We start from the raw sequence: 27,520 nt of genomic DNA on the forward strand, positions 1-27,520 counted from the left end.
GGACAATCTTCAAAAAAAAAAAAAAAAAAACATCTCCAGTGCTATGAAGCTATATAAAACAACAACATTGGTGTGGTGTGGCTGGCAGACTGGCAGTGGGCAGACAGAATTTCCTGGATGTGCCAAAAATCATTAAAAAAAAAACATGAATTACTGCAGTGCTCAGCATTTAGGAATATGTAGGTTTTTCTGTAGGAACACTAGTTGATCCACATGCTCGGATTTGAGGGTGCTTCTTTTTGCACTTACCACATCTCCTGCAGTAGAGAAAACCCACCCTGCAGCCACGCTTGTGCCTGGGATACACAAGTATTGCTTTGACAGCTGAGAGAGGAGGGGAAATATGACCCCATGCTCACGCCACCAGTTCAAAGGGTCCTCATTGAGAGGCAGAGGTGGGGCTTTACAATATTTTTCCATTTCCTCTTGAGCCTTGGCATAGGGGGTCTTTGGTTCTATTGTGCCTTCAGTGTCAGTGAAAGAGTGTCCCAGCAAAGTCATGAGCAGCGATGTGGCCTTTCATTTGGGAGGAGGATGGCTGTCCTCGATGGGTGTTGTTTCTTCTTCCAGAATTTTTCCCTAGGCACTTCATCCACATTTGTCCACCTATTAGATTTAATCTGTGTTTGAACAAAAGAGAATAGAAAATAGTATAAGAGAACACACTGAACTGCCTGTGATTCGGATGGGGTGTGGAAACTGCACAGGAACCGGTGCAGTTCCCGCATAGCATCAGTGTGAAGCGGGGCTTACACAACAATGCTAAGCTACTAGCTGTCAGGAAACATGATAAAATTCCAATTACCTCCAAAGATGCAGCCTACTCTGTCACTCCTTTGTATATCTCCAATCTCTCCTCCTCTGTGAGAATAAAAGGCAGTCACTTAAAGCGAGAATCCAGTGCAGAGGCTGTATGAAGGATCTTCTTCTCTGCCTCACTGCTGTACCTATTCAGGAGATCTGTTTTAATGGCATTCTTGATCTTCTGGATCATGGGTGTGTCTCCCTGGTGTCTGTCATGCTCATGCCATTTTAGCATACCACGTATGTGATGGATGACGTCAAGTTGTCAAACTCTGTCAGCGTTTAAAAAAAAAAGACATAACAAAAAAAAAAAAAAACACTTGTCAACTAAGCTGCCACCGGAAAAATCAACAAGCAATAAGTATCTTATAAAGTTAAAAAAAATATTACTGCCGGTAGTGCCAGCCACTCTTATGAATCCATTCTATGCTATGTATTACTGGTATTACTGTAAGTGTTCTTGTAAAACGATACCTTATCTGCTATCTGCTCAGTTTATTTATTTATTTAAAAAGACATGAAACGCATTCCTTAATGCACAAAATATAACAAGAGGAAAAACAGAGACCCCATCACAGCCAGTCAGCCACCCTTCCCACCCAGAGATACAGAGACCCCTAAAACTGTCACTCCCTTTTCCCAGACCCCCATCCCAGCAATCTCTTCAAACCTGCAAAAACAGAGACCTATGCCATTGAGATGCACAGAGACCCCCTTTATAGAATGCCCTGCCCCCCAAAAAAAAAATTAGGAGAAAAAAAATCCCCATCAGAGCCATAAAATCAGGGATACAGAGACCCCCATCACAACCATACCCCCTTCCACCGCAGAGACAGAGACCCCCCCCTTTCCACTTCAGACTGAGACAGAGACCCCCCCCTTTCCACTTCAGACTGAGACAGAGACCCCCCCTTTCCACTTCAGATTGAGACAGAGACCCCCCTTTCCACTTCAGATTGAGACAGAGACCCCCCCTTTCCACTTCAGACTGAGACAGGGACCCCCCCCCCCATAGCCACATCCCAACAGAGATAGAGTCCCCCATCTCGGACATACCCCCGAGAGGTACAGAGAGACCCCCATCATAACCCCATCCCACCAGCAGAGACAGAGCCCCCCATCACAGACATACCCCCCCAGAGAGACCACCATCATAGCCCCATCCCAATAGAGACAGAGTCCCCCATCGTAGACATATAATACCCCCCAGAGATACAGAGACCTCCATAATAGCTCAATCCCACCAGAGAGTGCCCCATCAGACATATACCCCCCCAATCAGAGACATCACCCCCCCATTGAGAGACCACTACATGTGCTCAATTCATTTATGTTGTAGTTAGTTGGTGGTAGTACCTGGCCTGCTGCTGTGCAGTGCACATACCGCACGGAGGCAGACAGTCAGGATGCTCAGGGCTTCAGTGGCTGGCTGCCTGGCTGCGGAAGGGCCATTTAGGGCTCCAGGTCCTGGCTGGCTACAGCGGGGACGCTCTGGGCTCCAGGTCCTGGCTGGCTATGGCGGGGACGCTCTGGGCTCCAGGTCCTGGCTGGCTACAAGATGGCGGGGACACTCTGGGCTCCATTGGCTTGCTGGCTGCAAATCAGCAGCGACGCCGATATACATTGGCAGCTGGGGATGATGCTACTGCTGCGCTTCAGGTCAAAGAGAGAAGAGGAAGGGGCGGAGGCTTTTAATTGAGCTCCCGCACTAATCCACTAATCAGCTTCCATACCAATCCACCACCGCTGTGATTTTCTCCCAGGAGAGGGAGGGCGTGGCACAGAGGGAAGACGTCATTTGCTAATCGATGCGGCCATTCTCTGCATCGATGCAGAATCAGGAAACGGTCGCATCGCGATGCATCAATTCGCCAAAATAAATTCAGCAGCCCTAAAATACACTTACCAGCCACTTTATTAGGTACACCCGTTCAATTGCTTGGTAATACAAATTGCTAATCAGCCAATCACATGGTGGCAACTCAATGCATTTAGGCATCTAGACATGGTGAAGACAACTTGCTGAAGTTCAAACAGAGCATCTGAATGGGGAAGAAGGGGGATTTAAGTGACTTTGAACGTGACATGGTTGTTGGTGCCAGAGGGGCAGGTCTGAGTATTTAAAAAAAACTGATGATCTACTGGGATTTTCACCATCTTCATGGTTTACAGAGAATGGTCAAAAAAAAATATCCAGTGAGTGGCAGTTGTGTGGATGAAAATGCCTTGTTGAGGTCAGAGGAGAATGGGCAAGATGATAGGCAACAGTAACTCAAATAACCACACACTACAACTAAGGTATGCAGAATACAATCTCTAAACACACAACATATCGAATCTTGAAGCAGATGGGCTACAGCAGGAGAAGCGCACACCAGGTGGCACACCTGTCAGCTACAGTAGGAACAGGAAACAGGCTACAATTTGGACAGGCTCACCAAATTTGGACAATAGAAGATTGGAAAATCATTGCTAGGTCTGATGAGTTTCGATTTCAGCTGCGACATTCAGACGGTAGGGTCAGAATTTGGCGGAAACAACATGAAAGCATGGATCCATCCTGCCTTATATCAACTGTTCAGGGTGGTGGTGTAATGGTGTGGGGGATATTTTCTTGGCATACTTTGGGCTCCTTAGTACCAATTGAGCATAGTTTAAATGCCGTGGCCTACCTGAGTTTTGTTGCTAGTCATGGCCATCCCTTTATGTCTACAGTGCACACATCTTCTAAAGCTACTTCCAGCATGATAATGCACCATGTCACAAAGCTCAAATCATCTCAAATTGGTTTCTTGAACTTGAGAATGAGTTCACTGTACTCCAATGGCCTCTACACTCACCAGATCTCAATCCAATAAAGCACCTTTGGGACGTGGTGGAATGGAAGATTTGCAACATGGATGTGCACCCAACAAATCTGCAGCAACTGCGTGATGCCATCATATCAATATGGACCAAAATCTCTGAGGAATGTTTCCAACACCTTGTTGAATCTATGCCTCAAATAATTAAGGCAGTTCTGAAGGCAAAAGGGGGTCTCTAACCCAGTAGTAGAAAGGTGTACCTAATAAAGTGGCTGGTGAGTGTACAGTATGTAAAAGTCCACACAATATGTAAAGGTCCACACAATTGCAGCTCAGACAATATGCTTACCAATTCAGGGGCAATGAAAGAGAGACTTCTCAAAGCCTTTTTAGACGAGGTAGAATTATGGTCTCTCATTAAAATAATGTGCTGCAGGACTTTAAATGAAAGTGCATGTGAACTTTAAGTTTTCCTAGTTCCCCTGTAAAGACCTACAAATACCTGTTGAGCCTGCCAATAAGGCCCACTTACTGCAGGCTACTGTGATGGTGTGGAAATTATGCTGCACTGCTTCTTAATAGAGTAGAGCTGTTACTCTCATCTCCGTCATTCTAGGCTGTGCCTGCTTGAATTGCATTAGGATGAGAAAATGTTGGTGTGGGCATAACTACCAGCTATGTCACTGCCAATTCACAAGCCTGTAGCTTGTCAATTACCAGATGGCCATCCGGCTCACTGCTTTCTGGACTGTCAGCACTGCCTCTGTTAGTGAAACTGTACCTTCTGAGTTACAGTATTTTCGAGTTAGAGCATGTGTGACACAAATTAAGGACAATTTAGATCTGGGTAGGTAAAGGAAGCTTTTAGTTAACTTTATTCAACTGGATTTTGTACTTGGCAGGATATCATACAGGAACCTTTAGTTGTACTTTTAATCAAAATTGTTTTGCTTCATGCAGCATTCTTACCCTAAAATGTCTTCCATTATTGGTTATTTACAAGCACAGTAATAATTAAGAAAAAAAAAAAAAAGCTCACCCAAGTTTCCCTATTTTATTATTAATAATAATAATTTAAAAAAGGCTAAGAAAAACCCCAGTGAAGTAGTTGTCAATTTATCCTAACAGTAAAAAATAAAACTTCCTTCTTGACCCCATCAATGGCAGTCAGATTAATTGCCTGAATCAATCACTCCACTGATGAATTCTACTAATTATAGCTTAAAGTGCCATTTCTAATAAGAAAGGCATTTAATCCACATTTAAATTCACTTATTCTGTTGGCCATATCCACAGTCTTTGGCAGAGAATTCCATAGACTGATCACTTTCAGTGAAAAACCTTTTTTGTGTTGGTGATAAAATGGTTTCTCTACAGTCTAAGTGGATAACCATTTGTCATTTGCTGAGTGCTAGGTGGTGAAAGCTCATTAGACATTTTTTACAGTGACCTCTAACATGTAAACTTATTAATTACATGTCCCCTAAGGCACCTTTTTTGTAAAGTAAATATGGGTAGTTTGTCTGTTGCATTAACTTTCCAGTACTTTGTCTTAAAATTGGTCTAACTCCTTTAAGCTATGCTTTACACAGGTGGTAGATGGGGCCTGTAACTGTGCACCATGTTCTAAGTGTTATCCAACAAGATCCACATACTTTGGTAAAACTAGGCTTAATCCTTTATATTCTATTCCCCTTGCATGCTTTTACAGAAGCCTTCTACCTTACTGAGTGTTGCTATTCATTTCCTCCACGTTTCAAATCTTTTTCAATTTTCTCAAATGTATCCTATGTACTATGTAACTATGATTTAGTATTATCATAGCTGCATAATTTTTGTATTTACCCTTTGTCATGGCTACACCACCCCTTGGTCCCCACCACCCAGCTTAAAGGCCCCCACGGAGCAAAGTCCCCAGCTAGTTACCTTCCTGTTCCCTTTCACCCACAAACAAGTTCCAGCCACACCACCTACATGTGGAGCACCAAACCATCTGACCCCCTCCTGCTTGCATGTGAAATTACCTCATGTTGCAAACTTCCTTCCCTGCTGCCAGTCTGTGGACATGACACGACCAGGTTTTCTCACGTTCAGCAGTGCCCAGTAAAGGCAATGACTTGCTCCCAGCTGTGTTCTGAATATGGGGCAGGTTTGTTTTTATTGTAGGTTATGCTAAGCATTGGGCTGTCTGGTCAATGCTTTGTTCCCTCGATCATGTTTAAATACCTGAGAAGAGACCAGTGAGAGACTTTGGCTTTTTAGCCCTCTTTTGTCTGTGCCTGTGTGGATCTGAAGCTGAGGCCAGGGCACACAGGTCTCCCTCCTTTGCCGACCTTGAGCCCTGGAACCTCTTCACCCATGCTATTTAGCTTTCTTCTCTGCTTGCTAAGTGTCACGTACCTTATTGAGGTCGAGCTGATGGGAGGGCTTCCCCCTTTCACCTCCTGTCATGTTTCTCCATGAGGTGATGACAGTACAAGGCACAGAGTGGCACGGGTGCCTTTCAGGAGATCCTGGCCAGAAGAACTTTGCAGCCGAGCAGCAGACGGACTATTGAGCTGGCTGAAGTGGAGACACAGCAGCAGGTGGAGAACCACAGGCAGCAAGCAGGTTTGCAAGCAGGCGGATGCAGGATCTCAAGTGGTCAGGCAGGCAAGAGTTGGTATCAGCCAGGCAGCAGAGATGCAGAATCAGGAACCAAAGCAAAGTCAGGCCAGGCTGGGGTCGATATCAGGCAAGCAGAGAAGGTACCAAAACAGCAAGCGGAAGGCAGGGTCAGGTCGCAAGCCAGAATCAGCAACGGGGTATCGGGAATAATCAGGGTTAAGTCCAGCTGAGAAGTACAGGAGCAGGTCACAAACGGAAGAAGCTGACGACAACTCCGCAATCCTCTGGGCTCTGGACCCACTTTAAATAGGCAAATAAGTGGCAAGTATTCACGCACACGCACACTCAAGCTAATGGGCAGTTAGGGCACATCTGGTTGTCATTAGAGAATTGCTATGCACATGCCCGAGGTAGGGAAAAGTCTGGTTGTCACTCGAGAATTTTTAATAAATATATTATGTGCACATGTTCGCCCACATCTTCGTGCACGACTCTGCATACAATTTCCCTGATAGTGCCCACCTTTACGGACAGCCTCCAGATGCTAATTTGAAGTTTCTTTTCTGTGTGAGCCATGAAAAAAACAAAAGTTCTAGAGGATGCACATTGGACTTTTCTTCTGGGCAAAATCTCTTCCACTTAAATAAATACTGTACAGTCCCCTGTCTCTTTCTACAGTCTAAGATAGTTTTCACTACATTTTCCTCAGACCCATCGTTTGCAATTGGTGGTGGAGGTCCTGGATGCGGATCTAGGAAAGGGCACAGCAGGTTTTAGCAGTGATAAATGAAACACAGGATAAATCCTGTAAGAATCAGATAAAGAAAGTTCATGGCTGGATTGATCCTTCTCCTGACTGAAAAGGGTCCAATATATTTAGGCCCTAGTTTTTTTGATGGGCACGGCAATTTTAGGTTTACAGTCGACAACCAGAACTTGTCTCCTGGGTTAAGGTAAATCCCCCCTTCTCCTTCAGTCAAAGATTTTCTTGTTGGCTTTCTAAACCTTGGCCACAGCGGCTTGTAACTTCTTGCTGTTATCCAGAAAGAACTTAACTTTATCCTGAATTGCCAGTACTGGTGAATCAGGAATAGGGTTGAGCGAACCCGGACTCTATTGTTCAGGTTTGTACCAGACTTTTGGGTATTCGGTACCCGGACACGGACCCAAACACTTCACTGTATGTTTGGGTACTGTCCGTTGTTCGGTAATGTTATTTGATGTTTTGGCGCAGTTTTAATGGCACGGTTTCAACAGGTGCAAGGCAGCCAATCAGCAAGCGTTTAACTAGTGTGCCCTTAGAAGCCATCACAGCCATGCCTACTAATGGTATGGCTGTGATTGGCCAGTGCAGCATGTGACCCAGAGTCTATATAAGCTGGAGTCCCATAGGGCCGCGCGTCACTCTGCTCAAACTATACTAGGGAGAGATGGGAGATTACTGTAGGGACAGGCTGGAGATTGCTTTGAGGGAAATAATAGGAAGAATCTTCTTTAATCAGACAGCGATCTACATTGATTGTATTGTGTGGGGGTGCAGTGCATGATCTTTATGCCCTGACCTGAGCCCAGTGAGGAGGAGAAAGGAGAAAAAAAACAACTTTTATCAGTCTGTTAGGTGGGCGGCGTGCGGTTTGCGGTGCTGCACATTTAATGCAAGCTCAGTGCATATGTGTCTGCTTAATCTGCATTTAAAAAAGAATCTGTATTCTGTATTTAGGGAAAAGAAAATATTTTTCACTTTTTCATTCGAATGGCTTTTTTTTTATGCAATAGCGGAATAGAACAACAACAGTATCCAAATTGTTAGGTGTGCAGTGTTTAGCGGCCATTTCATGCAAGCTGAGTGCATATGTGTCTACTTAATCTGCATTTAAAAAATAAAAAACTGTTTACCTTCATATTTTACTGTGACTTACAGCGTTTAGACACTGCATTTCAAATCTGCTATTCAACAAGCACCAGTTAAGGGGACAATTATTTTTCAGATTTTCATTCATACTCATATTCAGTGAGATACACCCATTGTATACTGTTGTTGTATTCTGCTTTGCAATAAAAACCCATTTAGGGGAAAAAAAAATTAATTGCGGCCTAGTCTGCATATGTTACTGTGAGATACACCCATTGCATACTGTTGTATTGTGCATTAGGGTGCCGATACACCCTAATGAGATACACCCTTTCTATACTGTTGTTCTATTCCGCTATTCAATAAACACCCATTTAGGGAAAAAATATTAAATTGCGGACTAGTCTGTATCTGTACATGTGAGATACACCCTTTAGATACTGTTGTTGTATTCTGCTATTCAATAAACACCCATTTAGGGGACAGAAAGATATTAAATTGTGGCTTAGTCTGTATCTGTATGTGTGAGATACACCCTTTGGATACTGTTGTTGTATTCTGCTATTCAATAAACACCCATTTAGGGGACACAAAGATATTAAATTGCGGCTTAGTCTGTATCTGTACATGTGAGATACACCCTTTGGATACTGTTGTTGTATTCTGCTATTCAATAAACACCCAATTAGGGCAGGGGACAGAAAGATATTAAATTGCGGCTTAATCTGTAGCTGTACATCTGAGATACAACCTTTGGATACTGTTGTTGTATTCTGCTATTCAATAAACACCCATTTAGGGGACAGAAAGATATTATATTGCGGCTTAGTCTGGATCTGTACGTGTGAGATACACCCTTTGGATACTGTTGTTCTATTCTGCTAGTCAATAAACACCCATTTAGGGGAAAAGTAATAATTTTGCAGCGTTTGCTCATTATTTTACTGTAAGATACACCCTTTAAATTTGTTTGGCGCATCTCCTTCCACCACCGATGATTGCAGGACGCTTCAGTTTGCCTCCTGTTGCTAACTCCTCCTACTCCACTTCCACATCCTCATTCTCTACCGCCTCCGCATCCGGAGCAGTGATCATTTCCAAGGCTTTCAGGGCAGTCATTCACAAGTGACTCCGAGGGTGGGTTCCTGCACCCACAAACGCCAGGTACACAATTGTCCAGCAAGGGCACAGTTCTGGAGGATGACGAGGTGGAGGATGAGGAGGAGGAGATGGAGGAGGAGGAACCATGTTCACAGCAGGGTGGCACCCAGATACTGCAAACAAAAACAAAGAAAAGAGCGCACCAGCCTAGCGCATTATCCTCAGTGGGCTTTTATTAAAGAAGTGTTAAAAACAAACTACTCACAAACATGCGATAAAATCCAGCATATCAATTCCATAGTGCAACGTCCATATTATAAGTCCAATGTCTCGTGAAGACGAAAGGCTGATGCGTTTCAAGGCTATGCCTCTTCCTCAGAGCCTACTAGGCGAGCTTGAAGGTTGCCCAATCCTCCCCCAACCTGCTCCCAGGCATGACTGGTATTGAAAAACGAATGGCTATGTGAAAGCCATAGGGTGCAAACTAAAAAATCACCTGTTTCCCATCCATCCATTAGCATTCATGTACTCCCATGTTGGAGACACTCAGTAGACACTCAGTTTGAGTAGTGTTAGGTAGTGTTAGGACTGCAGAATCCACAGGGTGCCTTGGAGTGGCCTTCAGCTTATACATGCATTTGCAAATGTGTGTTAACTAAACCCCTGTTTTTAACCTATTATGTTAGACAGGTTTATTTGGTTTGTCAGCAGACTGGTGGGTAAGTATAGCAAACTAAGGGTCGGCTGGTTTCTACATACACACACCTTCTTTAATCCCCTTTTTCTCTTCAGTTCCATTAGAATTTTGTTACCCCTTTACTGGCTAGTAGATGACCAAAATCATGTATTGCTTAACATTACTAGAGAAATCTCAGATCACCCGCCATGCTTTGCTATCGGATAAGACTATATAAATCTAACAACTAGGTGGACAAAATTACAAAATTAAAAGTGTCAACCGAATATATAAACAAAAATTCAGTAAACTCAAAGTTAGAGGCAAATCCCAATAAAGGTGCCCAACGTGGAGTGTGTTCACAGATCGTCTCAGGTGTGACGTCACTTCCTCTTCCACGATCCATCATGGTTCTGGATATCCCTCTACTACAGCTGGTGAGCAGCACCCAGACTCTCCCATCCATGCAGTTCTGTAACTGCTGCTGAGATCCTCAACTATGGAGAGGACGATCCATACATAGACACTGCTGCTGTTAAATTATAGGCATTCCTTCTTGTGGATTTGAGAGTTCTTTTTTTATCTGCCTAATTATCGTTGTTTTTAATACTGCACTTAGTGGTGCCCCCTCTGTCCCTTGAAAAAAAAAAAAAAGGCATAGGGAACTGGGCACTGTCCTAGGGATAATACACCAGTGCAATTATATGTGGCTTCAAAGGCAACATTGAAAATGCACAAATCCTTTAACATGCTTGTCTTAAAGGTGCTACAAAACAGTATGATTTTTACTGACTGCATACACCACCATTTGGCTGTGGAATTGATTGTTTTAGATTACAATCAGCTTGGTGTACATATAGCAGCATTACTCAAATCTGTTCATTTTAGTTTGATGAAAAAGTATATGTTACTAAAGCTACCTGAAAAACTTGTTTAAACCACGATAATATACCTGGTGAATAGAAATCGGTCAGTAGTATGCTGTGGCTGGCCCTGATCTCACTGATGCAAAAGTTTCCGAGACTATCAGAGTCCACACATAATACAGCAGTGTAAAACTGGGCAGCAGGATATTTTTAATAGGGATGAATTGGCCATAATGTACTAAAGACAGGGCACAGACTGGGGCTTTACTACAAGAATTAAGATACTGCAGAGCATACAGCAATGTATACATAGCTGGCAGTAGGTCAGTGTTAATTAGAGATAGTAGGTCTAATTTATGTATGCCTAACTTTTATTTTATCTATGGGGATGGTGAGGGGGGCACAGTGAATGTAAATAATGGAATCTGAGGTGGTTTAGGTACACACTGTTTCTGTAAGCAATGCAGAAGGATGCTGTGAACAAAAGGCAGTTCCAAGAACAGATGGCCAGTAATGAGTATAAACTCCAGGTCCGCCGTGAGTTCAACCTGGACCCAAACTGTTTGCAGATTTCTAAACGAGTAAACAAAATGGTCACGTTTGACAAGTTTACTGCTCAAACCGCAGGTTATTTCAGCGATCAGTAGTATCACTACTGCCACTTAATGAATGACTTCTTGGTCCACCTGCTGCCTTGTTTAACATAGTTAACTAGCCCATTAGTATCCTGAGTGACGTCATTGACCATATTTGGTCAATGACATTACCCAGGTTTCCCAGCACTGTGTTTATGTAACTCTGGGGAAATAATGGGCATGATGATGCTCTTTAATGTAAGAGCATTATCATACCACAACAAGATGGTGGCAACAAAAAAGATGATTGCACAAAAAGCTAGCAATCATAATTAAAGTATAGTTTCCTAACTGACCTTAAAGTCATCACCTGAAACAACCTCTTTCACTGACGCTATGGTTGTTCCATGTCTCTGTTTGGGGGCTGGCTTTACCAAAGGCCCCCTTATTGACCATTTTAAGCCTGATGGCTATTTTCATTGGCCATGCAGTGGTTAAACAAAAAAACCTCCCTGGCAAATCTCCACATTAATTAGCTGGAACTGCAAATCTGATCCCTAATAAACACCTTAAGGTCTAGCCTATGTCTAAATTGTTTAAGAAAAATTGAAGAAAGGATAATAAAACCTAATCCTTGTGGTGCTCTATTTGTATAAATTTACCTAATCTTAAAGAGTAAAATTATTATGTATTTGTTCGCTAAACCAACTGCCTAACCGGGTACCTAAATTGGAGAAAACAGATTGTACATTTCCACTCTCTGAAACAATATGGAAATAACCTGCAGGATAGATTTACACTGCTGCTATCCAACTTTAAGCCAACTTTCAGTGTGATTGTGTAGTGCAACTTGGATGCTACTTTGAAGACATTTGCATATTCTATCTGCCCATAAGTACATGATCATTTTCCAAAGACACATCATCCTGATGTGAACAGGCACCATTAAAAACTATGTGATTTCCATTGTTATGCGATTCTATGTGACTCAAGTCGCATCTGAAATCGAACTCGTGTGAATGGAGTCTAAAATACTAATCAGATCCTTGTGACGTGCCAGATTGGTTAGTAAACTGTATTGGTAATGGCAGTGTGTAGGATACTTTAACCACTTGATGACCTGTCAGTGTGTGTGTGTGTGTGTGTGTGTATATATATATATATATATATATATATATATATATATACACACACAGTATCTCACAAAAGTGAGTATACCCCTCACATTTTGTAAATATTTAATTATACCTTTTCATGTGACAACACTGAAGAAATGACACTTTGCTTCAATGTAAAGTAGTGAGTGTACAGCTTGTATAACAGTGTAAATTTCCTGTCACCTCAAAACAACTCAACATACAGCCATTAATGTCTAAACTGCTGGCAACAAAAGTGAGTACACCCCTCAGTTAAAATGTCAAAATTGAGCCCAAAGTGTCAACATTTTGTGTGGCTACCATTATTTTCCAGCACTGCCTTAACCCTCTTGTGCATGGAGTTCACCAGAGCTTCACAGGTTTTCACTGGAGTCCTCTTCCACTTCTCCATGACAACATCACTGAGTTGGTGGATGTTAAAGACCTTGCGCTCCTCCACCTTCCATTTGAGGATGCCACACAGATGCTCAATAGGGTTTAGGTCTGGAGACATGCTTGGCCAGTGCATCACTTTTACCCTCGGCTTCTTTAGCAAGGCAGTGGTCATCTTGGAGGTGTGTTTGAGGTCGTTATCATATTGGAATACTGCCCTGCTGCCCAGTCTCCTAAGGGAGGGGATCATGCTCTGCTTCAGTATGTCACAGTACATGTTGGCATGCATGGTTCCCTTAATGAACTGTAACTCCCCAGTGCCGGCAGGACTCATGCAGCCCCAGACCATGACAATCCCACCACCATGCTTGACTGTAGGAAAGACACACTTGTCTTTGTACTCCTCACCTGGTTGCCGCCACACACGCTTGACACCATCTGAACCAAATAAGTTGATCTTGGTCTCATCAGACCGCATGTTTCCAGTAATCCATGTCCTTAGTCTGCTTGTCTTCAACAAACTGTTTGCGGGCTTTCTTGTGCATCATCTTTAGAAGAGGCTTCCTTTTGAGATGACAGCCATGCAGACCAATTTTGTGCAGTGTGCGGCATATGGTCTGAGCACTGACAGGCTTACCCCCCACCCCCTCAACCTCTGAAGCAATGCTGGCAGCACTCATACGTCTTTTTCCCAAAGACAACCCCCTGAATATGATGCTAAGCACGTGCACTCAATTTCTTTGGTCGACCATGGCAAGGCCTGTTCTGAGTGGAACCTGTCCTGTTAAACTGCTGTATGGTCTTGGCCACCGTGCTGCAGCTCAGTTTCTGGGTCTTGACAATCTTCTTATAGCCTAGGCCATCTTTATATAGAGCAAAAATTATTTTATTTTCAGATCCTCAGAGAGTTCTTTGCCATGAGGTGCCATGTTGAACTTCCGGTGACCAGTAGGAGAGAGTGAGAGCGATAACTCCAAATTTAACACACCTGCTCCCCATTCACACCTTGTAACACTAACAAGTCACATGACACCGGGGAGGGAAAATTGCTAATTGGGCCCAATTTGGACATTTTCACTTACTGGTGTACTCACTTTTGTTGCCAGCGGTTTAGACATTAATGGCTGGCTGTTGAATTATTTTGAGGGGACGGCAAATTTAAACTGTTATACAAGCTGTACACTCACTAATTTACATTGTAGCAAAGTGTCATTTCTTCAGTGTTGTCACATGAAAAGATAGAATAAAATATTTTCAGAAATGTGAGGGGTGTACTAACTTTTGTGAAATACTGTATGTTTCTTGGCACAACTTTCCCTAGGAAATTATGTAAAAGCTAATTGCATTTTGACAGCAGGGTCTTCAAGATTAATTTATGTGCCACCAAAATGCTAAACGTGTACTTAGGCTCTCCCTGCAGGCCAAACCTAGGGTGTGTGCACTATGCAGACAGGCTCATCAGATGTTCTATTAATTGAGATCCATCAAAACTATGCTTGGGGTTTCTGGAACTGGCTGCCCGTGCATGATACATACTGTAATGCAGCAACACAAAAATTTCTGCTCCTAATTTTATGTGATGAATGTGAAATCATGCTGATTGCACTTTCAAAGTAAGTCTGTACCCTATTTAAAATTTTTGAGAGTACAACCCCTGGCAAAAAGTATGGAATCGCTATTGGAAAATGTTCATTCAATTGTTTAACCACTTCTGGACCGAGCCCATTTCTGACACAAGTTGTTAAGTTAAAATCAATATTGTTTGCTAGAAAACTACTAGAAAATTACATAAAATTTTTTTTTAGCGTAGATTCTGGAGAATAAAATGGTGGTCATTGCAATATTTTTTGTCACGCGCTATTTGCGCAGCAGTCTTTCAAACATCATTTTTTTTGGGAAAAAATACATTTCACTGCATTTAGAAAAAACGAAACTTCCGAGTTACATCATCGAAGATCCGATCAAAGCCAAATCTTGCTTTGTTCGGTACCCCAACCAGCCAGCGGAGGTGCCGGCTGGTTCCCGATGGGACAGGAGACCCGGGCAGAGCCGTGGAAGGCAGCGGGATGGGGGACGTCCCCTCCCGCTCACTGGGGTAATGACCGATCGGCTACCGAGCCATATCCACCATTATCACCTGAAAGCCGACCACCGGCTCTAAAAAATGGTACTGGGATATGGTACTTCTAGCTGCAGGCATCACCCTAGTACAACCACTTCTTGCAGCTGACCTAGAGTTAAGTCGATTTGTGGGAAGTGGTTATTTTGTATAGAAAAAAAATCACAGGAATGCCTCAGAACTATTTTTCATTTAACATTCCAACCTTCTGGCTTGAAGAAACACTTCAAGAAAACTGTAGTGAGTTGCAACTGTTTTGCAAATCAAGCAGAGGAAAGAAAGATGGAATCACTCAATTCAGAGGAAAATATTACGGAATCATGAAAAAAACACTACAGTACACCACTAGTACTTGTTGCACCACCTTTAGCTTTTATAATAGCTTGAATTCTCTGAGGCATAGATTTAACTATCGACAAACAGTATTCTATCAATCAGGATCCAACTTTCTCTTATTGCAGTTGCCAGATCAGCTTTGCAAGTTGGAGCCTTGTCATGACCATTTTCTTTAATTTCCACCATAGCTTTTCAATTGGATTGAGGTCAGAACTATTTGCAGGCTGTGCCATTATATGTCTTTCTTGAAGAAAGTTTTCACAGTTTTTGCCCTATGGCAAGATGCGTTATCATCCTTAGAAATGGTGTAATCATCCCCAAACATCCTTTCAATTGATGGAATATAAAAAGTGTCCAAAATCTCAATCTAAACTTGCGCATTTATTGAAGGTTTAATGACTTTCATATCCTCCATACCTTTTATCTGACATGAAACCCCATATCATCAATGATTGCAAACAATACAATGTATTGTTTTCTTCAGGCAACCATCTCCATACATTTCATTGGAACAGCACCAATCAAAGGTTCCAGCATCATCACCCTGCCCAATGGAGATTCGTAATTTATCACTGAAAATCATTCAGTCATCCACAGTCCATGATTGCTTTTCTTTAGCCCACTGTAACCTTGTATTTTTCTGTTTAGGTGTCAATGATGGTTTTCATTTGGCTTTTCTGTATGTATATCCCATTTCCTTTAGTCTTACAGTTCAGTCACAGACATTGATTCCAGTTTCTGACCATTTTGTTCCTCATTTTTTTTGTTGTTGTGCATTTTCTGTTTTCAAGGCATATTGTTTTAAGATTTCTATCTTTGCGCTTTGATGTCTTCCTTGGTCTACTAGTACGTTTCTCTTTAACAACCTTCCCATTTTATTTGTATTTGCTTTTAGACACAGCTGAATGGGAACAACCAACATCTTTTGCAATATTGCGTTAGTATTTACCTTCTTGAAGAAATTTTATAATCCTCTCCTTTTGTTTCAACTGACATCTCTCGTGTTGGAGCCATGATTCATGTCAATCAGGTTGGTGAAACAGCTCACCAAGGTGTGCAAGCACTCTTTTTTTTTTTTTTTTTTTTTTTACTGCAGACTAATTAGCAGATGTCATCTGATGCATATGTTTGTTTTTGGACTGCAAAGTACACAGTGATTCCATAATATTTCCCTCAGAATTGAGTGATTCCATATTTCTTTTCTTTGTTTGATTAGCAAAAACAAATGCAATTGACTACAGTTTTTTCTTTCTTTTTTTAAAGTGGTTTTAAAGCCAGAAGGTTGGAATGGTAAATTAAAACAGTTTTGAGGAATGTCTGTGATTAGTTTTTTTACTACACAAACAACTGAATTAATATTTTCCCAAATATAATAGATTCCATACTTTTTGCCAGGGACTGTAGTTGTCCATGATGCCTATTCTTACTGGCAAAACTTCCTCTGTGCACCTCTTTGATTTAATTTCACTTTGTAACTAGACCTTAACTTGCCCTAACTTCTAAGCTCCAAGAAATTGTCATGTACATTGGCCTCTAGAAGGCAATGGATGATGGCACAATCCAGCAAATGATGCAAAATCCTTTATTGTGACAAAACTGGGTACAGACAGATATCAAGAAGTCTCTATTGTATTTCAGACTGAATTATGCTTACCCATAGGGTCTTTATGAGTAAGCCCTATTCAGCATGAAATGCATTAGAGAATTCTTGCTGCCTGTATGTACTCTTTTTTAGCACTATAAAGGATTTGCATCATGTGCTGGACTGAGTTGTCGTCTTGTTTTATTGAAATGTACTCTCAATGGAAAGCTGGACATGCACCTTGCTGTGAGTTGTAGGCAACAGTAGACCAACCTAAAGCGGCAACAATTGTTTTGTTTGTACTTTGGACTTTAATGTACCATGGGAAAGTGGAATGATATTTGTCAGAGCTTAGTCATAAAATCAGGAACAGAGAAAAGGAGATTCAGGGAGGCATATTTTTTTTTCTGGTCAATAGAGGTAATAGCTGGTGGTGTATGGCAGAAATTTTCATTTGGAAAGTGTAAATTCAAATATAGAATAGTCGTGCTGGAATAGTTCTATTTTTTAAGTATTGGGATTTTTTTTGTATATGTAGTTTAGAATTAATTTATGGACCTGCTCAAAAGGATATTATTTTAAACTATATTATCTTAATTTAGCAATTCAAGATGGGCCGAAAGAGCTTGGAACTGAATAATGAACCCCATTGAAGTCTATTGGACTTGAACTGGAAAAATCAAAAATTCCAATTCTGAAGGCTTATATTGAAGTGATTGGGCATACAATAGTTATGGAGTCCTGGGTACTGCCCTGGGGGGCATTTTATCAAAGAAAATAAAAGTTTGTACAAAACATTTTTAAATGAGCAGTGATTAAGCATCAGTAAAAGTGAAAACATAAAAATGAGAAATACCAACAAAAATGAAAAATTCCTTTAAATATAGTGCCTGGGGGGGTCTCCTTAGTCTGCCTGTCATGTGGCACATCTGTACCGTGTATAAAGCCTGCTGCAGCAATAATGACATTTATAAAGCCAAAAAAATGACATTTTCCATTCAAGCTTTCTGTATTTTATAAACAGCTTGGGGAGCCAGTCTGTTTAAGGGCCACAATTTAGTGCACTCGGAACAAGATTAGAGATTTTTTGGATAAATTATGGTGTCTCTTTCTTTTACAGACTTTGGATAGAAATAACAGGTGTGGAAAAATAGGCCTTAGGGTGTCAGTGGTGTATTCACACCGTAATCCTATAGAGGTACTACTGATGAAAGCAAGCATTCTGTTTTTGCTGTCAAAAACTGAAATGATATGCACCTGTCAAACAAGTGCGGACAAATTGGTCCTTGCGTGTTAATTGCATCCCATGAAACCTACACCAAAAAATTTCTTCCAGATGAAATCAACACCCACAAAGTTAGGCAGCCTAGAGAGTCTTTCAGAGATGCCAGATACAGAAAGCACTTAATCATCAGCATCAGGGGCTTGATAGCTGCTGCTAATCCAGGAGTGCTTAGATTTAATAAATGTCAGCCGGTCCACGGAGTTTGTGGACAGACACGCTCTCTTATCTTGTTGCCACGTATTCTTGGGTCCTTTCGCAGGCTTTGAAGAATGAGGAAGCCCATGGATCGCAAGTTTGTGGAGGCATGATAAGCAGATTCCTGGGGGTCAGTGAAGATTACAGTATCTGAAACTGCTTCCTCCCAGCCATGTACTACTCCCAAAAGTTCTAGGGATGGAAAACCATCTGTTAAGGGTTGATGTATGTTTTGCTCTGTTTCAATGCCTCCAAAACAGCCAGAATCCTCCTCCTCTTCCCTCTCCTCTTGTGTGTTCTGTGACATGGCAAGAAATGTGTCTCCATAAAGCAGACCTTGAAAGGCAAGGAAGTCCTCCTCTTACTCCTGCTGCTCTGCCTTGAGTGCCCTGTCCATAATGCCACACGGAGTCTGCTCTAGCAGGAACACAACAGGAATTGTCAGCATCACCTGCAAGAGCAAGTGACGGGAGCGCACCACAGAGGTTGTGAACCCAACAGCTGACTGCTGAGAATCCATGGTTCAGAGAAACAGCTATACAGGGTCACAGTCATGGTCCTGGACAGGGAGCTAGAGCATAAGATTCTTTAGGGCGCGGAGTCTAGGAGCCAGCAGGTTTTCACCTGAGCATCTGATGGTAAGGATGGACTTTGCTGCAGCTGACTCCTGGTCGCAGCCAAGAGTGTCTCCCAGCTCATGCTTACAGCTGGCTCTGGTGGATAGAGAGGAAGCAGCAGTACAGGACCACAAAGGATAGTCAGGAGAACAAGCCAAAGGTTGGGGCAACAAGCAGACAGGGATGGTTGGAAGGACAAACTAAAGGTTGGGGCAACAAGGGATGGTCAGGTGAACAAGCCAAAGTCAGTACACAGAGATCAGATGTAGAGCACATGGCAAGAAACACTCACTCACACAATTGTTGTTTGGGCAAAGATGGCTTGCAGTGTGCGGGTTACAATAGCTTTTCCTGTTAGAGGCTGGGGGTGAAGCTATGCTGAGACAAGAATATTTAAAACACACAGATGTGAAAGCACTGTCCCTAAAGCAGATGCACAGACCAGAGAGGTAAGCAGACAGGGCATGAAACATTACTGCAGATTCATGACAGTGCCCCCCCCCCTCTTACGAGGCCTCCCCCCTCCCCCGCCTGGGCCCAGGCTTGGAGGGAAACCTAAAATCAAACCTCCTCAAAAACATCTGATGCGGGGATCCAAGACCTCTCCTCAGGACGAAAACCTTTCCAATGCACCAGGTTCAGAAGAATGCCTTTTACAGAGCCGGGAATCCAGAATTTGACTAACCTCATACTCTGGTTATCCTAAGAGACCGGAACTGAGGTAGGGAGAGGATGAGAGAACTTATTGAGGACTAAAGGCTTCAGAAGGGAAACATGAAAGGAGTTTGATATCCTGAGGCTTTTAGGATTCTGAAGTTTAAAACAAACCAGATTTGGTTTAGAAACTATAGTGTACAGGTCATCGAATATTGGGCCAGATTTCAGTGAAGGAATCTGGAGCTTGATGTTCCTGGTGGAAAGCCAGACTTTGTCTCCTGGCTGTAGAGAATGTGGCTTATGCTTGTGACAGTCGGCAAGACCTTTGAATGGTTAAACTACCCTCACACTGTGCTATCACTAGATTCACACTAAACTGAAATTCTACACTGACCATAGGATCACAATAGCACACACTAACTCTCTAGTAGTACTGAACAGAGCCCTGTTCTATCTCTCTCCATGCCAATATCACATTACAAATGGCCGCAATGGGAAGAATATTTTTATAGTGTGGAGTGAGACTAAGAGCAATAAGCCATGATTGGATAGAGTCATCATCATCATCAGTGTTCAGTCATGGCTCTGACAGTGCTATGTGCCCTGAATGGGCAAAGCTTTCATTGTTTCAGCCAATCAGGGCTTCCAGTGAGGCACAGTGCATTGTGGTCATTTGGCGGGCAAAACAAACGGTTGAATGCTCTGATAATTTGGGTGTTCTTCGAGCCGGCGAGCAGCCAATGCTCAGGCCCAACCATATGCCCAACTCTATTAGCAACAAGCAGAACAGCAGGTATTATATGTTAGCTGTAAATAAGGCGCAGTATTTTGAGTCTCCCCAAGGTTTGCTTTAGGAATCAATGTTTTCTCTGGGTCCAAAGAAAGGCAATAAATACTCTCAGAAACATTTCTTTACAATGTGTCTCATAGGAAAAATTCCTTCCGACTCCAAATATGGTGATCATTTTACACCCTTTATCCCGCAGGAAGTGGGAAGTATCATCAATGGACCTATAAATAGAAAAATGCATATTACTGTATGTTTACCTCAGTGCTTTTTATTTTCATCAGAGAATAGATGCAGGTACTCCCCCTTTCCTAGTCAATCATCTTCTCTACTGCCCCCTACCCACCTCTGAGCACTATCCCTTGGTTCCACCTTCCAGCATCTCCCCTTTTCGAGAGTAGTATTTTTATACTAATACAATTTTTGAGAGTATCATTTTGTGGCGCTAAGTAATTTGTATGGAATGTCTTGATGATGATTTTTTAAAGCATTTTCCCACCAGCCAGCAGCTCATAAGCAGCCAGCAACAGGAAGGTATGTGTAAAGGGGAACTCTATCTGGACTGGAGGCACTAAGGGGGACTTTTCCTGGACTGGAGGTACTAGGGACGGAATCTGCGCGAAGGCACTAGGAGGGAACCCTGTCTGGAGTTAATAAGGGGGCACTCTGAGTGGAGGTACAAAGGGGGCACTCCAAACAGAGTACCCCTGTTTTGCCTCCAGAGTGCCACCTTATCTCCAGAGTGGCAATCTGTCTGGAGGCACCAAGTGGGTACTCTGAAGGTGCTAAGGAGCACTAAAGGCAATGATGAAAGGGGACACTCTGGTGGCACTGATGTAAGGTGGGAATCTGGAGGATGTAGGTTTTGACTCTGTGGACCCTAATGCAAGAGGGAACTTTGTCCTGGAGTTTATTTGTTTGAGACTGTCAGCCTTGGGCAGTGCTTTTGTGGGTGCAAGGACTGTGCTATATATGTGCAGTGTATACAGCAGGTGCAGATTCTGCTTAATCCCCCTTAATGATCCTCCCACTGGCCATGCCTATTATTTGCTGCGGTGCGCTGAGCAAGCCGCAGAACTTATTTTTCTCTTCTTTGCCAGAGTGTTCCAATGTCTTTCATAATCCTAGTCTTGCTCACATTCTGTCATGCTGTTTTGATTTATTTATTTGTTAAGCCAGGCAGATTACATTACATATGGTATGTACTGTTTATGTCTTAGATGATAAGTATTGGAGTACAATGTGCCAGCCCCTTTAAACCACACCTAAATAATCACATGCGCTTTCTGTCCAAATATGTTACGTGTGCCACATGTCTTACCTTAGCAAGGTGTCCCTCTTTTTCAAATTCAAACGTTAGGAGGTATAAAAATTGAGTTTGGATTTGATTTTGATGAGGCAGATGTTTTCTAGAGATTTTTTTTTTCTTTTTATAATTTGCTTACAGCTTTTTTGTAAGGGGAGTAGTTATACAATGTATTTTGCCTGATTGCAACACATTCTGTTTTGTTGGAATTTGTGAGAATAGGAAATTGTTTTTATTTTAGCACTAGCTAAAAAACAAGATGTGGAGGACCTACACACTAATGATCATACATGGAAGATCATTTGGGTGGAAAAGATCCCTTTTTACTCAGACATGCAGATTAGTATTTAATGCATGTTAGGCAACCTCCACATGAAAGATCACAAAGAACACTAGCTATCTCTGGATAATAAATAATGAACAATAAGGAATTGTATTCAATTTTCCACCTCTACTGACTAATTTTTCAGTGCTACTTTATTTTCCAGGCCACAAAAGCAATAGTGATATAAGGGAATATGTGATTTGAATTAATACATTTTTTCAAATATACACAAGAATGCCTCTTTTTTCTTTGAAGCTCAGTGAAAAGGAGAAAAGTAAAAGAATGTTATAACAATGCTAAAGTGATAATAGGTATGGCATGTGCAGAATAGGAATATTAGCTTTGTGGTTGTTTTTTTTATCCTGGCATGTTTCTGTCAGAACACACTGATTTGTATTTCTGTACATGAGAGCAAAATTACTATAACAGAATAAATGATTTGTAAATAACATTTTTGAATTGGCATAATAGAGTTTTCTTGGTGTTTGGGAGATTAGTCATGTGCAGAACGGAAAAATATGTTTATTTTCGGATACATTTTTTATGTGACTCATTGTGTTTCGTTGGTTTGTTTCAGAATTCGTTTAGTTTAATTTAATTTAGAGCCGGTTCACATTAGAGCGATCTGACTTGCCGGGGCGACCTCACAAGTCGCGGTGCGCTGCTCGCACCGCGACCTCGGAGCAGCCGGCACGGACTTCATAACATTGAAGTCTATGCAGGTCGCTCCGGGTCGCCCCAAAGAAGCTCCGGACCCTTTTTCTAAGTCGGAGCGACTTGTGTCGCACCTATTAGAATGGGTCCACAGCTTCTCTATGGCAGGCGACCTACAGCGACCTGTCAGATGACCAGGTCGCCTGACAGGTCGCCCCAGTGTGAACCGGCTCTTAAGTTTATTTTTTCATTTTCTAACAAATTCAAAATTTTCAGAACAATTTGAATCAGTCAAAAATTTTTAAAGGTGGATCTACATCGGGGGACATTGTTTTTTGATTTTTTTTTTAATACAAGAGTTGTCAAAAACTAGTGTACGGTCTTTATTCACTTTTTACACTTTTTGGTGAATGAGTGGGTGGGGGCCCACTTGTTAAAGAGGGCTTCCAGATTCCGATAAAACGCCCCCTCCTGCTGACCCCCCACAACCACAGCCAAGGGTTGTGGGGAAGAGGCCATTGTCCCCATGAACATAGGGACAAGGTGCTTTTAGGTGCCCCAAAGCACCTCCTGGCCCACTGCTTAACAATCAGCTATTCTTCACACAGTATTCAAATCAGTCAAATTAATAAACAAAACACATTTCAAATACATTTTTTTACTATTTCATTCGAAGATTTGAGCACACCTGAATCTCTGAATAACCAAAAATTAGCTCGGACCAAAATGAATTGCACATGTCTATAGGAGATGTCAATCCATTTCTAGTCCCAGAGAAACAACCAAAAGTGATAGATGAAGTGAAAAGAACTCCACGTTTTACTACTTTTGTCACCAAAACAAGACATTTCCAGAATGCCAGGATGTTCTGAAAGCAAAGCGTTGGCTCCTTCTGAAAATGCTGCAGCATTCCACCCTGTCTGTCTTTTGGATATTGCTATTGGCCAGCAAGGTTTCCTATGACAGCGATTGGCAAGAATCAATGGAGGGGTGAATGAGGTAGCAGCAAGCTCTCATGCTACCTAGAATAGTCAGAAATTGCATGAGATCTTGTTGCCACCTTCTGAAAGAGGTGCTGAAACAGCAAACTGGTGGAAATGTTGTACAATCAGTTATGCATGTGTGTGTTTGTAGAAACATCTAGATACAATATCACACTTTGCTGGATCTTTTACAATAGAACCATTGGCATAGCAAGGGGTCGCAAGTGTGGTCCTGAAGAAGCGTGCGTCACGCACATGAAATGCGTTGACGTCACACACTGCTGGCCACGCACCAATGGGAATTCCTTACTGGCCGGAGCCGCCCAAGTTGTTCTAACGCCTTGAGGCGGATGCTTCTACCTGCGAGCGCAGCGGAGGTGATGACTGTAGCTGGATCAACCACCACCAGGAGGCAATTGGACATTGCTACTCTGTTTACCTATATGCCTCGTGCATGGACCCGGAAGTGAATCATTTAGGAACCGCTTGGAAGAGGATCCTCAGACGGAGCAAACAAGGGATTGAGAAAAGGCCGTGAACACCGGGTATCTACGTGTAGCGTTGGGACTCCGGTAACGCGGTAAGCACTCTAGTTGTATCTATAGCTCACGCTGTACTATGAGTGCGGCCGGAATTCCTCCAACCGTGTGAGTCCAACCGGGTGTGAGCCTGCGCTGTTTTCCTGTACACAGCGTCTCTCCCTATTAGCCTTCCATTTCTTCAAGTTTACTATAGATGATTCCATGACTTCACAAGGTCCATTTCATCTGCCCCTGGATGTCTTTGATGTCTGGTTGTTCGACTAGCTACTTCTGATGTCATTAACTATAGCTCAGTCACCCCCTGATTCTTCATGATTTGGAGAATGGTAGAAGATTCGCTGTTCTATTAATCTTCCTCCCATCTCGCACTATCCCCTACTGCTACGGGATTACCACAGAAGGTCCATTAACCACTTGGAGGGACTTTGTTTGTCCACATAGAGACCTATCTCTTGGTTGCATATCGGTCACTGCCCGACTTGATTTCTGGGTTATATTGATACACTGTGGGGCTTTCCCACTGTCCGATTATCAGTTTATTCAGTCGGTTAGTGACAACATTATATATGTACAACTACAGACCCCACTAAGTGGCATGGAATGCCGATGTACTGATTTAAGTTATTCCTTCGCTATCAAAGGTTGGATGTGGCATGCCGGCACTCCTCCAGCAGTTACTAACAGTATTACAGGGCCCGATTTGGGCTATATACTGTGGACCGCTGTAGCTGTGCCATCTTATATCCCGGTGGGTGGTGTGGCCAGTAGTGTGTGTATCTGTCATTGTGATGTTTTTATATGCTGTCTCACGTGTGCTTTCACTGCATCTGATCCGTTTATGTGTATCATGACCCCTACTGATTGGGGCATGTTTTTACATGTCACACTATGCTCTTCAATAAAGTTTATTAATTTTGAAATATAGCAGTTGTGAGCATCCCTTTATGCAACCTCTTTTAGGAAGAGTCTCTCTGGCTCCTTCACTTCTTTTTTGACCCCGCCCCTAGCTCCAGGGGGCCATTGGGGCTCCGTGTCATAGTCGCATACCCAGTGGTGCATCATAATGTTTGCAGGTGTCTGCGTGGCACACAAGCCCCGAGGGAAGGGGGGGGGACTGTACCATGTCACACACACACACACATTCACATATAGTAACTCCTGTCACTGATGGTCCCCAATCTTTCTACCTGGAAACTGGGACAGCTGCACTGTGCCGATCCTGTGAGTGAGCTAGTATGACATAGGATCGGCTTGGTACAGCACAGTGCTACATGATGGGGAGTGGAAGATTAACTCCACCTCTGCCATAATATCCTTGCTGTGTCTGCCCCACACCACACTCCACCTACCTTATGTGCATGAATTGCCAGTGAGATGGGTTACTTTGTGGGCTTGTGGAGGCGGCAGATCTGAATGCAGAGCGTGAAGTAGCTTTAGATCCTGGCTGCCTGAGCCTCAGGAGTAATTGATAAGTAAGCAGAAATACAGAACCCCCCCCCCCCCCTTCACATTTGCAGATGTCCCTCCCATCTGCTGTTCATAAAGCTCATTCACATGTGCAGCATTGATTGCCATTCCTCTGAAACGCTATCCAGAGGTGATTGACAGACAATGAGAAGGCAATAGGTCACCTCCTCATGACCTGTTTTAATCCTCATAATGCCGCATCGCTACACTGCAACCACATACATTGTATGTGGTTGCAGGATGGTTGCAGCACACCCATACTCACCTAAATGGGTTGCGTTCAGCCGCACTACGCCCGGTAAATGAGACAGAGGTGTAACTCTTGCCTCAGCTGTGAAGCGCTGTAGCATGTGTACACCCTTAGCCACTGCCTTGTCAGCTAAAGGGAGAGCAGCAAAACTATGGCTCAACAGCATAATTTTACTGCCCCCAATAACACAGGGCCAGTGCAAGGATTTTTGTTTTACATAGGTGAAGGGACATTTTGCCACCTATCTCTCTCTCTATGGTCCTCTCATCGGAAGTCCATCTAACAATCGACTTATGTCAAACAGGAATGCTAGAATATTTTGGTTGATCAGCAGTGTCAGCACTGATCAATGTATTCTGACAGCAGGGAAATCCTGCTGTCAAAATACTGTAGAGGAGTGGGGATGAATCTATTCATTTTTTTTTTGTTTCATTCAGCCCACTGGTTAAACGAAAAAAAAAAAAAAAACTATTAGGCTAGGTTCACACTGGAATGCGGTGAAGGAAATCCACCCCTATCCATACACATTTCCTGCTCTGTATTCAAAGAACACTGCAGTTGCCATCTGCAGCAGGTGTCAATGTGAAGTTAGCAACATCCCAAATGCAGGTTGCAAACGCAGTGCGTTTGCCTGCACTGGGTCGCATGGTACAAAAATACCTTACGATTTGTTTGCAGTGTGTTTCCAAAATCGCACCTCACTGAATCGCATGTGAATCGAACAGCAATGGGCAGTGTATTCCTGTGCGATACATAGCATAAACCAGTGCTTAATCTATGAGCAGCTTTACTCTGTGTGTGTGTGTGTATATATAATATATATACAGTATCTTACAAAAGTGAGTACACCCCTCACAATTTTGGAAATATTTTATTATATCTTTTCATGTGATAACACTGAAGAAATGACACTTTTCTACAATGTAAAGTAGTGAGTGTACAGCTTGTATAACAGTGTAAATGTGCTGTCCCCTCAAAACAACTGAAAACACTGCCATTAATGTCTAAACTGATGGCAACAAAAGTGAGTACACCCCTAAGTTAAAGAGTCCAAATTGGGCCCAAATTGTCAATATTTAGTGTGGCCACCATTATTTTCCATCACTGCCTTAACCCTCTTGGGCATGGAGTTCACCAGAGCTTCACAGGTTGCCACTGGAGTCCTCTTCCACTGCTCCATGATGACATCACTGAGCTGGTGGATGTTGGAGACCTTGTGCTCCTCCACCTTCCGTTTGAGGATGCTCAATAGGGTTTAGGTCTGGAGACATGCTTGGCCAGTCCATCATCTTTACCCTCAGCTTCTTTAGCAAGGCAGTGGTTGTCTTGGGGTCATTATGCTGGAATACTGCCCTGCGGCCCAGTCTCCAAAGGGAGGGGATCATGCTCTGCTTCAGTATGTCACAGTACATGTTGACATTCATGGTTCCCTCAATGAACTGTAGCTCCCCAGTCCCAGCAGCACTCATGCAGCCCCAGACCATGACACTCCCACCACCATGCTTGACTGTAAGCAAGACACACTTGTCTTTGTACTCCTCATCTGGTTGCCGCCACACATGCTTGACATCATCTGAACCAAACAAGTTTATCTTGGTCTC

The sequence above is a fragment of the Pelophylax lessonae genome (genome assembly GCF_965119305.1).
Source record: "Pelophylax lessonae genome assembly, chromosome: 12".
In the NCBI taxonomy this organism is placed as follows: domain Eukaryota; kingdom Metazoa; phylum Chordata; class Amphibia; order Anura; family Ranidae; genus Pelophylax; species Pelophylax lessonae.